The following is an 11,994-nucleotide window of genomic DNA, read 5'->3' as shown; positions in this document are numbered from 1 at the left end:
GCATTATGGTTGCTATGTCCAACTATGGCTTCAGATATTTATACCATTTTTTGCTTAAGTCATGTAAAATTCTAGGGTGTGATATGTCTTCTCATACATTTGAATGAGTCCTCTTTGACAAATGATGTAATTTGTATCCCCACTTTAAGGATGGATGATGTAATATTTATTGTTTCTGTTATGTATATACAATTGGTATATCCCGACTTGGTTGGGAGATGGATGTATGTATGATTCATTGGTGATAGGAAGGTCATCCTCACATAGTTGATTTATAGAGTCATGTTATTCTTTTAGAAAATATTTTTTGCAGACTCTACTTGTGCTCAAGGGGAGCATGGATAGTTTCAGTGCATCTCAGTGTGTACAAAAGGGGAGCTCAATAAGATAATTCAATATGTACTCAAGGAGAGCATGAACAACATAATGTATGTCAAAGGGAGAAAATATCTTGGTCCTCCCTTTGCCCTTGATGTCAAAGGGGGAGAGTGACTTGGTGTTGTTGTTGCCATCAAGTCCAAGAGGGGAGATTGTTAGCATTATGGTACAGGTGTTTTCCTTGATGGAAACTCACTCAGATGAAAGATCACAATGTAACATGTTAACAACAAATAATTATAGATCAGACTCCAAAGAATGAAGAAAGAGAGGGATACAAAGGTTCACCTTATCCAAGATTTGGATACACACAGGTTTACTGAACAAAAGGAGCATATATATACACATGTACTTTCACAAAAGGAAAAGCGTGTATATCTTGGAAAACCAAAAGTTTTTGGTCAAAGGTATTTCTTGGCCCAAGGTATTTGATTGGTCCAAGGTATTTGGTCCAAGGTATTGGTCCTAAGTAGTTGTGGTCCATGGTATTGAGAAAGGACTAAAACTATATGAGGAGGAGAAGATCATTAGGCCAAGGGTGTGCAGGGATTTGAATATCTTATGAAATGTTGGATCATATATGTAGGTTAATGAGCTTCTCATGGTTTGCTTGATCTGATCTAAGGATGCACCTATATGGCTAATGAAGGTTAATGGACCGGGATCACAAAGGCTTAAGATTATTATCAATATGTGGTTAGACCTTGAACAATCTAAATCTGAATACTGACACATGTTTTATTCTGTAAATGTGATGCTCTGGGTATGAATGAAGTCTGGAATAGTTGTGATGTTTTAAGTTAGCATTTACAGATCTGTATGTAGGTTCTCTTTAGTAAGAGAGCGTATACACGCTGATTCAACATATCAAAGTAGTGTATACATCATATATTTGAATTTCAGATCTGCACATTGGTTCCCTACATACTAGTAAACATATTGGCTAGTACAAGAGGTAGGGGGTTGTAGCTCCCTTCCAGTAGTAGCTGGAGAATGAGAGAAGGTTGTAGCCATCTACAGGTGGGTGCTTGCGTACTGGTATGAGTTTGCACCAGTACAAGATTGTAAACAAATTATCTTATTATTAAAAAGAAGACAGAGATGACAGTAGAAGGTGGTGTTTACCCACATTAGGTTTCCACCATATATCTATGTGTTCATGTGTGTTACTTATGTGTGATTCTTTATTCTTCTTTTACTTCAATGTCTAATAAATCTTTGATATATTGGTTTAAGCTGAACACATGATAAATTATCTAAATCAAAAGTTCTCTGCATACACATTGATCGCTTTAAGTACAGTCTCGTGTACATGCTAACTCACTTCTCTGATGTAGCGTATAGAAATATTTTTGGGAAATAAAATTATCTAATAATACTGATTTACCCCCCTCTCAGTATTATTTCCAACAGCTTGAATCTTGAGACTACATAGTGCACAGAAAAAGGTGATTGGAAGGTAGGGTTGTGCAGTTCTGGAGCTCAACTGTTAGAGATGGGCACTGAGACTACATAGTGTGTAGTTATGGGAGGAAGGATATGAGCATTGTGAGGTTCCAATAGGAAATATCTAAGCTTGAGAGTTGAGACTGGATAGTGTGTAGTTTAGGAAGGTTAAGTGAAGTTAAGTTTCTTGGGTATGGACTTTTCTGGATTTGGCTACGTGTGGGATGAGTGAGATGAAAGTGAAATAACAAAACCTTAACATGATCAAACACTCAGAACACTTGACGGCACAACATTGATCACTATTTAGATTCTATTCTGGATACATCGCATGAGGTTTCTTTTTCATCGACATTTCCAACCAACAACAGTGGTTCATCTTCAGGATGTGAAAGAGTATTGAAAGACTGGTCTCATTTTTCAATTATATATATAGAGATGCTTAGCCGATAGATGATTAATGGACCTACATACCATCTAGAAAAACATCTTGCCAAGAAACTAAAACCGCTAGTGGGAAACATAGACTCTTGTGTCAAAGGTTCAACCCAATTCATGGAAGAAATCAAGAACATCAAACATGATCAAGATGACATTTTAGTTAGTTTTGATGTCACCTCGCTATATACCAATATGCCCATTAATGATGCCATGGAGGTTATCTACAAACTGATAGACCCAGACACATCAAACCTCATAGAAGTTTTCCTGAGATCAACATTTTTCAGCTTCATGGAAGATATTTATGAATAGACATGTGGAGTCGCCATGGGGTCGCCCCTGTCCCCTATTATTACCGGTTTATTTATGGAGGACTTTGAAAACAAAGCCCTTAGGACAACACCTCAGAAACCTAAATTATGGAAAAGATATGTGGATGACACATTCATCATATGGCCTCATGGAAGAAAAGCCCTAGAAACCTTCAAGCAACACCTAAATAGTTTATCCCCTTCCATAAAATTCACTATGGAAGTTGAGGTCAACAAAAGCCTCCCTTTCCTGGATATCCTCATCACTAGGAATGAGGATGGCTCTATATCCCACCAGGTATATAGAAAAAAGACCCACACCGAACAATATTTACATGCCTCCTCACATCATCACCCTACCCACAAACTAGGAGTCCTCAACACATTAGCAACCAGAGCCCTTAGAATCTCTGACAAGGAAGACCTAGAAAAAGAAACAGAACACCTTATTAATGTTTTCCTAAAAAATGGATATAATAAACATCAAGCTATCAAAGCCATAAATAAGGAAAACACGTGACCTAACAAAAATAAAAACTTTGATAATATAAAAGGTAAAGTCAACCTCCCTTACATTCAAGGGTCTACAGAAAAAATCTCCCGCATCCTGAAAAAAAATGGAATTCTAACCACTTTCAAACCCTTAAACACTATCTGTAATTGCCTTAATCTAATGAAAGACAAAATTGACCCATAAATGCCATAAAGGTGTCTACTTAATTCCCTACTCATGCGGAAAACCCTATGTAGGTGAGACTGGGAGATCCTTTAACACAAGAATCCGGGAACACTCAGCAGACATTAAACACAATCGATCCAAATCCTCAGCTCTAGCTGAACATTCTGATAAAACTAAGCACCAAAACTGCATAGAAGATACCCATATCTTAGCTAGGAGTGATCACTATTTCATAAGGAAATTCAGAGAAGCCATAGAAATTAGCAAACACCCTAATAACCTCAATAGAGATGAAGGATGGGCCATAAGCAAACACTGGATTCCAATCCTATCATCCAAATCTACCCCTAACTATAATCCTCCTCTAAGTAACCTAAAACAAACATAAAAGATCTATTCCATTTTAATTTAATAGCACACTGTAACATTAATAAAATATAATTTAAAAAGTAAAAAATAAAAAAATAAAAAAAAATCATAGGAAATAAACATCAACCGAAAATATCTTAACTAGAATAAACTCCTCAACATAGGATAATATGTAGGGAGCCTTAATAAATAATCTCGACATATAATTAAAGCTAATATAAATACAAAGTAAAAATAACACATTAATAACTAATTAATAAATGAATTGAAATAAATATAATTATAACAATCAATAATTAAAATAATTATAATTAAAATAATTAAAATAAATAATTAATGAAAATAAATATAACTAAAAAAATTTATATAAATATAAAATTAATTAAAATAAATAAATAAATAAAACAATTAAAATTAATAATTAAAATAATTATAATTAAAATAATTAAAATACAAATAATTAATTAAAATTAAATGAAATAATTAGATAATTAAAACAAATATAATTAATAAATAAGGTGAAATAAGACGAAGGATTCCCGCCTATAGAGGTGATGCAGGTAACTCCACCAGGGTATTGACCAGGCTCACTAGCAGTGGAGCCATGCTTGTGTTCTTATGTGACTCCGCCAAGGTGCTGTCGAGACATGTTGGTAGCGGAGCAACACTAGAGATGAAAATAGGAATCTGACAATTGTATTGCTTGTGTACCAATATACCCCTCAACCCCAATTCAAATAACTCCGTTGACTTGGTTTGGAATGTGTGTCAATTGACCAAGAGCTTGGCAGATACTACATCTTATAATAGAGCATGTGTGGAAACAAAAGAGAACTAAGAACTGAATAGTACTTCTGGAGGTGTTAGACTTGCTTTTAATGAACAAGGTCCATTAAAAGTGCTTTAGTTCTACCAGTGTGGTGCAAAGTGTTGTAGCAACTACAACCACCCTCCAAAATTTTTCCTTAGCTTCATTTAGGGGCCTACCTACAAACCATTCGCAGTAGCATGTCTTGCTTCATCAAGTACTCAAGCTTCAGTGATTTTCTTGCAAAATGATGGCCTATCCATTAGATCTTGTTTCATTCCCTTCACTACTTGTTCCTTCGTACCTGCTCCAACTGTAGGCTGAGCATCTCCCTCAAGAAATTGTACAATGGTGGAGGGAAAATAGCCTTCTTTTAAAGACATATTTGGGCACATCAACCCCAAACTTATATGTCAATAAACTAGGGTTCATCAACCCCGAAAAGAATTGTTTCATACCCTAAAGGGACATAGTCATCTGAATACATCATTCCCCAAAAGTTCCATCTGAGAAACCATCCATAAATTGCCTAAATTGAACCATACTGACTGCTATACTGGCAAAGTGTGATTCATACTGAGTGGTACACTACCACGGTGCATTGCATACTATTTAGGCCTTCTATAGGGTGCGATGGGTGAGGATGGACAAATATTTGAGAAATTTTTCTATGTGGTTGCTCATGGAATCTTCTAGAAACTTCTCTTGTGCCCCTTGCCTCTCTAAATTCGCCCAAGGATGAGTAATTGTTCTAAGAAAATATTCAATCCCTTCTCTTATGGAACCAACTATAACAAGTGGAATGACACTAATCAATCCCCCATGGATGACTCACACCCTTGAACACATCTATAAATGGATCCCTCGTCTAAGAAATTTGGAGGCTGGAATATGCTGAATAGCAAGGAAGTGTTGATAGTTTCTAATTGAGGAAAGAGCATTTTATTGTTGGTGTGATCTTGCTATTTGATGAGGTGAAGAGGGATTGAAGCTGGGAGGATGATGCTGGATTAGACAATTGGGTTGTAATTCTCCCTTTTATTAATAAAGTTCTTCAAGTTTTCTTCCATATGATTGTGCAATTGTGAATGTTATCATTTGTGAATGCTATCATGTGTTAATTATATATCTGATTCTGTAATGTTTATGTTGTAATAGATCACACTACTTTGACGGTTTTTTGTTGCTCTACTTGTGCAGGTACTCTCCAAGCATGTTAAGTATAGGGATGAGTTGTAGGATCTGTCAAAGGGGAGAGAGATCAAGCAAAGGATTAAGTGGAAGTTTCAAGTTGGTTCCATTATCTTTCTCTTATCTGTTACACATAGAAGAAACCATTGGATTGCTTTAAAATGTTGTTTCTAGGGCAGCTGCCAAACCTAGAGGGCTAGCATTCTATAGGAATACTAGTTTTCCCAAAAACAAATTGGTGACTCCGCTGTGGATGTGAATAGATGTTTGTTTGTTGTTAGTTTTTGTTTTATAAGCTATAGACAGAGTCTGAAGTCAGCTAGGTAGCCTTCAAACTGCTCTTGCTTTGCAATTGTATAGTAGATGAATGTTTCTTTAGTCAATCTCTGGTTTAGTTTATGAATTAAACATTTGACTTTCAAGCACATCTAGATGCCCTTTTGGCGGCTCAGTAACTTCTCAAGACATTCCTTCATACTTTGCTCTTTATTTTTCATCAACACTCAGCTTAACTCATTGAAAACATCTACACATCTGAGTCAAAACCCATTTCAGTTGCGCTCCCTCGACCATTGCATTGTCTCCCACTGTAACTCAGTATGCATTGCACCTCTTGAGTGTAGTAATTGTGATGCATCTCTATTTCTGTGAAGCCCAGGTGCGATGACTGACTAAACTCTTTTTCCATTCTGGAAATTGAGGGTTTTTGACCTTGTTTTCAATCTTGTTTAGTTGTTTTGCTACAAATGAATAGTGGCTCTTTACTGATGCTTACATGCATCACTTAGATCAACCTCAATTATATTAGGATTAGTGAATGTTTTTGTGTATTTGTTGATCATTTACAATCCTTTGTCAAAAAGTTGTTTAAATCGATTTGTCGCTTTGATACAAAAAGTGTCATAATTGTCGTTCTGTGTCAAAAAGAGAAGTGTCGTGAATTCTTCCTTCCATGGATAATCAATTGAAACTTCTTCATGTATTTGGTTTGATTTATTTATATTCGAAGTGTTGAACGCATTTTTATTCAAAATTGAAAAGTTTTGTTGAGTATTCCTTTCTCTTTTGAAGAATAAATTGTCGAAAATTTCATTTTGAGTGAAATATTTCAGATCTTTGCTGCATTTAGTTTTCCTTTCTGGAATTTTTCACATTAAGGAGAATGAAAAAAATACATGCATTTGCATTTAGTATTTTTTTGGTTTTTGTGCAAAAATATGATTTAGGGAAATGCACTAGTGTGTGCTCGTTTCTCTTTGCTCTTTGGACTGTTATTTTCTTTCCCTACTAGCTAGGATTTTCATTGCTCAAAATAAACAAGATTATTTATCATTGTAGATTGCATATTAGGAATTTCATATCATCATCACACAGTAAACCATTGAAAGGAAAAATTTAAACAAGATCAACTTTAAAATAAATTTTAATGAACCTAACAATGCTTTGGAACTTAACACAACATATCTAGAGGTCCAGGCTAGAGACATGTTCTGGCGTTGTTAAAACTAGTGGCTATCATTTTCATTGAATGTTGGGTGATTCCTCGTCCTTGATATGACAAGTGCTAGCACAGATTTGTGCTCCCTGTACCATCACATATATATTGCGAGACCACAATAGGCTTATATCCTTTATCCATAGGAAGCTGAGTCTGTCGCCTTATTGATCGCAATGCACTGAACACAGCTTTCACGAAGATTGAATGTCATACATAAGTCCTTGGTAATTTCTCTTTAATTTATCACCAATGTGCATATTGCAGTTTTGCGACTGGTTTCGTAATCCCTCTGTCTAGATTTTCTAGAGTAGTCACTTTCGTTCCTTTTCGACTCTTTAAAAGAAAAGGTCCATCTGAGTACTTGTCCTTTCAGGATCATTAAAAGTCGAAGGAGACTAAAGTCACCTTTAGCTTCTTCTCGACTCTTAAAAACTGAAAAAGCAAAGTTGTGTCTAAGCATCATTAAAATTAATTGAAATCGGAATAACATCCTTGTTCCTTAGTTCATCTTAGGTTGAGATATATTGAGACAAATCTAGAATCCAACAATCAAGGAATCCCTTTAGAAGGGAATCCTAGTCCTTTTCCTTCTTTCGGAAATATTGGTGCTCCTTATATGGCTACATTATCCCTTCCAGGACTTACCATTGTCCTGCCAGTGTGGCTATCTTCGACCTCTTTGGTTCAAAATGGGGGTACACCATAAACTGAACAAAATCAACCTCTAGTTGATCTTGAAGTTGACCCTTTGCCTTCATCCTCGTTTGTTTCTCCCTCCCCTTCTTCCTCTTCTCTTGGAGAAAGTAGTGATACTAGTAACCAAGTGGCTAAGAAGGAGAAGAAAGGGAAGGAGAAGAAGAAGAAGAAGCCAATTCAGCAAGGGGGCAACCAAGCAACCATTGCTTTGAATGCATCATCTGATGAAAATCCGTCAATTAAACTTCCCAAAGCCAAATATCCATGCATAATTTGTGCGGGAGACCATTTTCATCGAGATTGTCCTTACTTTCCTCAGATCTTGAAAGAATGGTCTTCCCATTCACACCATCCTGTGTCATCAACCTCTGGAGATCATGTTGGTGACACACCATCAACTAGTGATAGAAAATTTCATGGACAGAAGCGAAAAGGTCAAGATTCCATGTAGGTTATGTGAAGGTAATCATTCCAAAGAGTGTTGGATAACCGTCTTGCTTCACCATAGCGACTTCCATATGGTTACAGGAAGCTCTCCCTAAGTCCTTCGCTAGTTGAAAAATCGACTGACTTAAATCAACCGTTAGTCAAAACCACTCTCTCTAAAATTGAATCTTATGAGTCTATACCCAACCAAAGTTGACAGGTCAAGGTAATAGTTGACCCAATTTCACCTTCAGCTAATCATACCCTTCCCGAAGAGAGTGAAAATGATACCATTCAAGTTCTTTTCCTTACTCCGATTCTAATGAACTTGGGGGAAATCCACCTGTTCCATCTAGATAGGAAGAAAACCTTCCAGTTCTTGTAACACGAGGGGTTAATCCTCCCATTTCTACAATATCCCCTCCAAGTAGCCTAGTCACTTCCATTGATTGGAATCGACTGGAAATATTTTTCCTTCCTTCTTATATACCTTTCCAGATCATAGTACAAGATTGTAAAATGATCGTGTTCGGCACTATTATAGATGAAGGGGCATCAATGAGTATCCTCTCCTCAACTGCTTGGAAATCGCTTGGTTTGCCACTGCTTATGCCTGTTACATAGAATCTGTTAGGCTTTAACAAAGGGACCAGTCTATCATTAGGTATCTTTCCTAAGTTACCTATTACTTTGGGAGGGAAAACCATTTATCTAAACGTGATGGTGGTCCCAGGACCGTTAGATTATAATTTACTTCTTGGGCGTCACTATGTTTATAACATCGAAGTTATTGTTTCAACACTCTTCCAAGTGATGCATTTCTGACATGAAGGCAATATTGTCACCATTGACCAGCTTTCATTTCCCGGTCCAAACATAGTTCCAAGTCAACCATCATCCCTAAATGGTCCATTTACATCGACGGTATCACTTGAACCTTCATTCCATCCACCTAATAGCCATGAGCAGTCTGGTGAATGTAATGGAGCTTGGGGGGCATGCACCTAGTAGTAGAGATAAGTTTCCCTGTAGGTTATATGATTGGTCTATCACACCATTCACCTTTGTCTATTCTGGATGAATTTGTCGATTCTGGATGAAACCAAGGAGGTGTTAGATAACCATCCTACTTTACCATAGTGACTTCCATCTGGTTACAAGAGACTCTCCCTTTCATCATGCTGGGGGCATGCAAACCATTTTCAAGCATAGTTTTTTCGTTTAAATCTTGTGTAAAAATGAAACTGAACCCAAGCATAGTTTCCCATGGTTCAATATTGTCTAAAAATGAAGCCATTTTCAAGCATAGTTTTTCATTTGAAGCTTGCGTAAAAATGAAACTGAATTCAAGCATAGCTTTTCATTTCAAGCTTGTGTAAAAATGAAACTGAATCCAACCATAGTTTCTTCTTTTTGAGCTTGTGTAAAAATGAAACTGAGGCCAAGCATAGTTTGTTTTTTCAAGCTATGTAAACATGAAACTGAATCCAAGCATAGCTCCCCATGGTTCAAGCTTGTCTAAAAATGAACACATTTACGACTAATTAACCTTTGTGATTGCCATTCTATCGGCCTTTTGAACCTTGGTTGTGTACATCCCATCACTACCATCCCTTTGGCCAATCATACACTCTCACTAGGTTGTTTTACCCGTTTTGACGAATAGTTGCAATGAGTGGTCTTATTAGCCAGCCTCTTCACAGAAATCAACATGTTTTGAGAAGTTCTGAAATCATCAGAACTAGTTGCTACCCTAGACACCACTCGTTCCTCAAAATAGAGTCCTCTTTAAACCCTTTTGAGACTCGTTAAAGATGAAAAGATTTTCGAGCACTTGTTCTTTCCATCTCGTTAAAGTGATTGGAAACGTCATCCCTATTGTATTGTTTTATCCTTTTACGGACTTGAGGGATTACTTTATGAAAAAGACTTATGGAGTTTTCTTTTCATCCCTTTTCAAACCCTCTAAACATGAAAAGGACCGAGTTATCCTTATTGTTAAACTTGTTAAAATAATAGCGAAAAACTTGTCCATCTAGATGAGACCGAGTTTCATTGTTGCTAGACTCGTTAAAACATTAAATAGTGACAGGTTTGCCCGAAGGGCGAATTATAGAAAAATGTTATCCTCCTTAAGCTTGAAAAATATAAAGATGTACTAGTTAGAAATGACTAGGTAAAAAGGGAAAAGATTTGAAGAATTTATGGTTGCAAGTCTCTCTTGAACATGACACTTTCACTTCATCACCATCATTAAGTTGGGTTGGTTTATTCTATTCACCGGTCATCTCACCATTGGTCCTTCATACCATCCATATTTTGGGGTTAACGCTACCAATTCATCTCAGTGTTGCTGACATGTTCAAGAGAAGTCATTCAGTAGAAAAATCACCATCCAGTTAATGCCTCATACACTGTAATACCTCCAACATTCATTTTTCATGACCAACATTCCTCAACCTTGTGTTGTTAGTTCATTTTCACCTCTAGAAATCATTTGCTTCATTTCGTGTCGTAGATGTGGGATACAACAAGGCCCTCCTACGATGAGTCACATCTTGTTGACATCAGCTCATTATCCATGAAGTTGACTTAGAAACAACCCTTTCAGTGCTTTGAAGCTTGCATACATCAATGGCAAGTTTCTCACTTCCAGTAACACATTGACATCAATGGCCTTCAACCGAAAGATTTTGCGTGGTGTTTGACATCGGATCATGTATTCACACCACGTGAATTGTACTATACTACCTTGAGGATCATTATCCATATTGGTGATTCCTCTCGCATCTGTTAATAGCTTACATCATTGGTTGGTAATCAGACAATGTCTTTCCATGTTCAACTTCAGAACATCTCTTCACATGGATTGACTTGTACATCAAGCGAATATTGAATGAGTTTGAAGACCCCGAATCTAGTTCCATCCATCCAAGCTACGATATATTTAGGGATATAAAAACATCAATGTACAAAGGCTCTGCACAGATGGTCATCATACCTAGGGATAATGACTCTGTATTTGAAGAATCACCAGTCTGTATCTGTAGATTACTATATGATCTATGTACATGAAATGAATATAAAAAGCTGAGCATGGGAATTCCTCCCTCAGCTAGATCATGAAAATTATATTATGATGATATATTGTATTGCAACTTATGCAGGTCACCTTCCAGTTCGAAACTTCAGATCCTCATTATAAAGCATTTCACTCGACATCAATATTTACGACTTCATGCTTTACAGGGCAACTGTTATAGACATATATGGGCACATCAACCCCAAATTTATATGTCAATAAAATAGCGTTGTTCAAACCCTAAAAGAGTTTTTTCATACTCTAAAGGGACATAGTCATCTGAATACATCATTCCCCAAAAGTTCCATCTAAGAAACCACCCAGAAATTGCCTAAATTGAACCATATTGACTGTTGCACTGGCAATGTACAATGCATACTGAGTGGTACACTATGAGGGTGTGATGCATGCTATTTAGGCCTTCTATAAGGTGCAATGGGCGAGGATGGACAAATGTCCAAAACAGTTTGCTAGGTGGTTTCTCATGGAATCTTCTAGAAACTTCTCCTGTGCCCCTTACCTCTCTGAATTTGCCCAAGGATAAGTAAGGGATGTAAGAAAATCTCCAATCCCTTATCTTATGGAATCAACTATAACAAGTGGAATGACACTAATCAAACCCCCTTGGATGACTCGCACCCTTGCACACATCTATAAATGGATCCCTCA

The sequence above is a fragment of the Pinus tabuliformis genome, chromosome 1_2 (genome assembly GCF_031772625.1).
Source record: "Pinus tabuliformis cultivar Carrire ecotype Pingquan chromosome 1_2, CPIR1, whole genome shotgun sequence".
Classification (NCBI taxonomy): Eukaryota; Viridiplantae; Streptophyta; class Pinopsida; order Pinales; family Pinaceae; genus Pinus; species Pinus tabuliformis.
The sequence above is the reverse complement of the archived record's forward strand: the minus strand, read 5'-3'. Positions refer to the sequence as shown.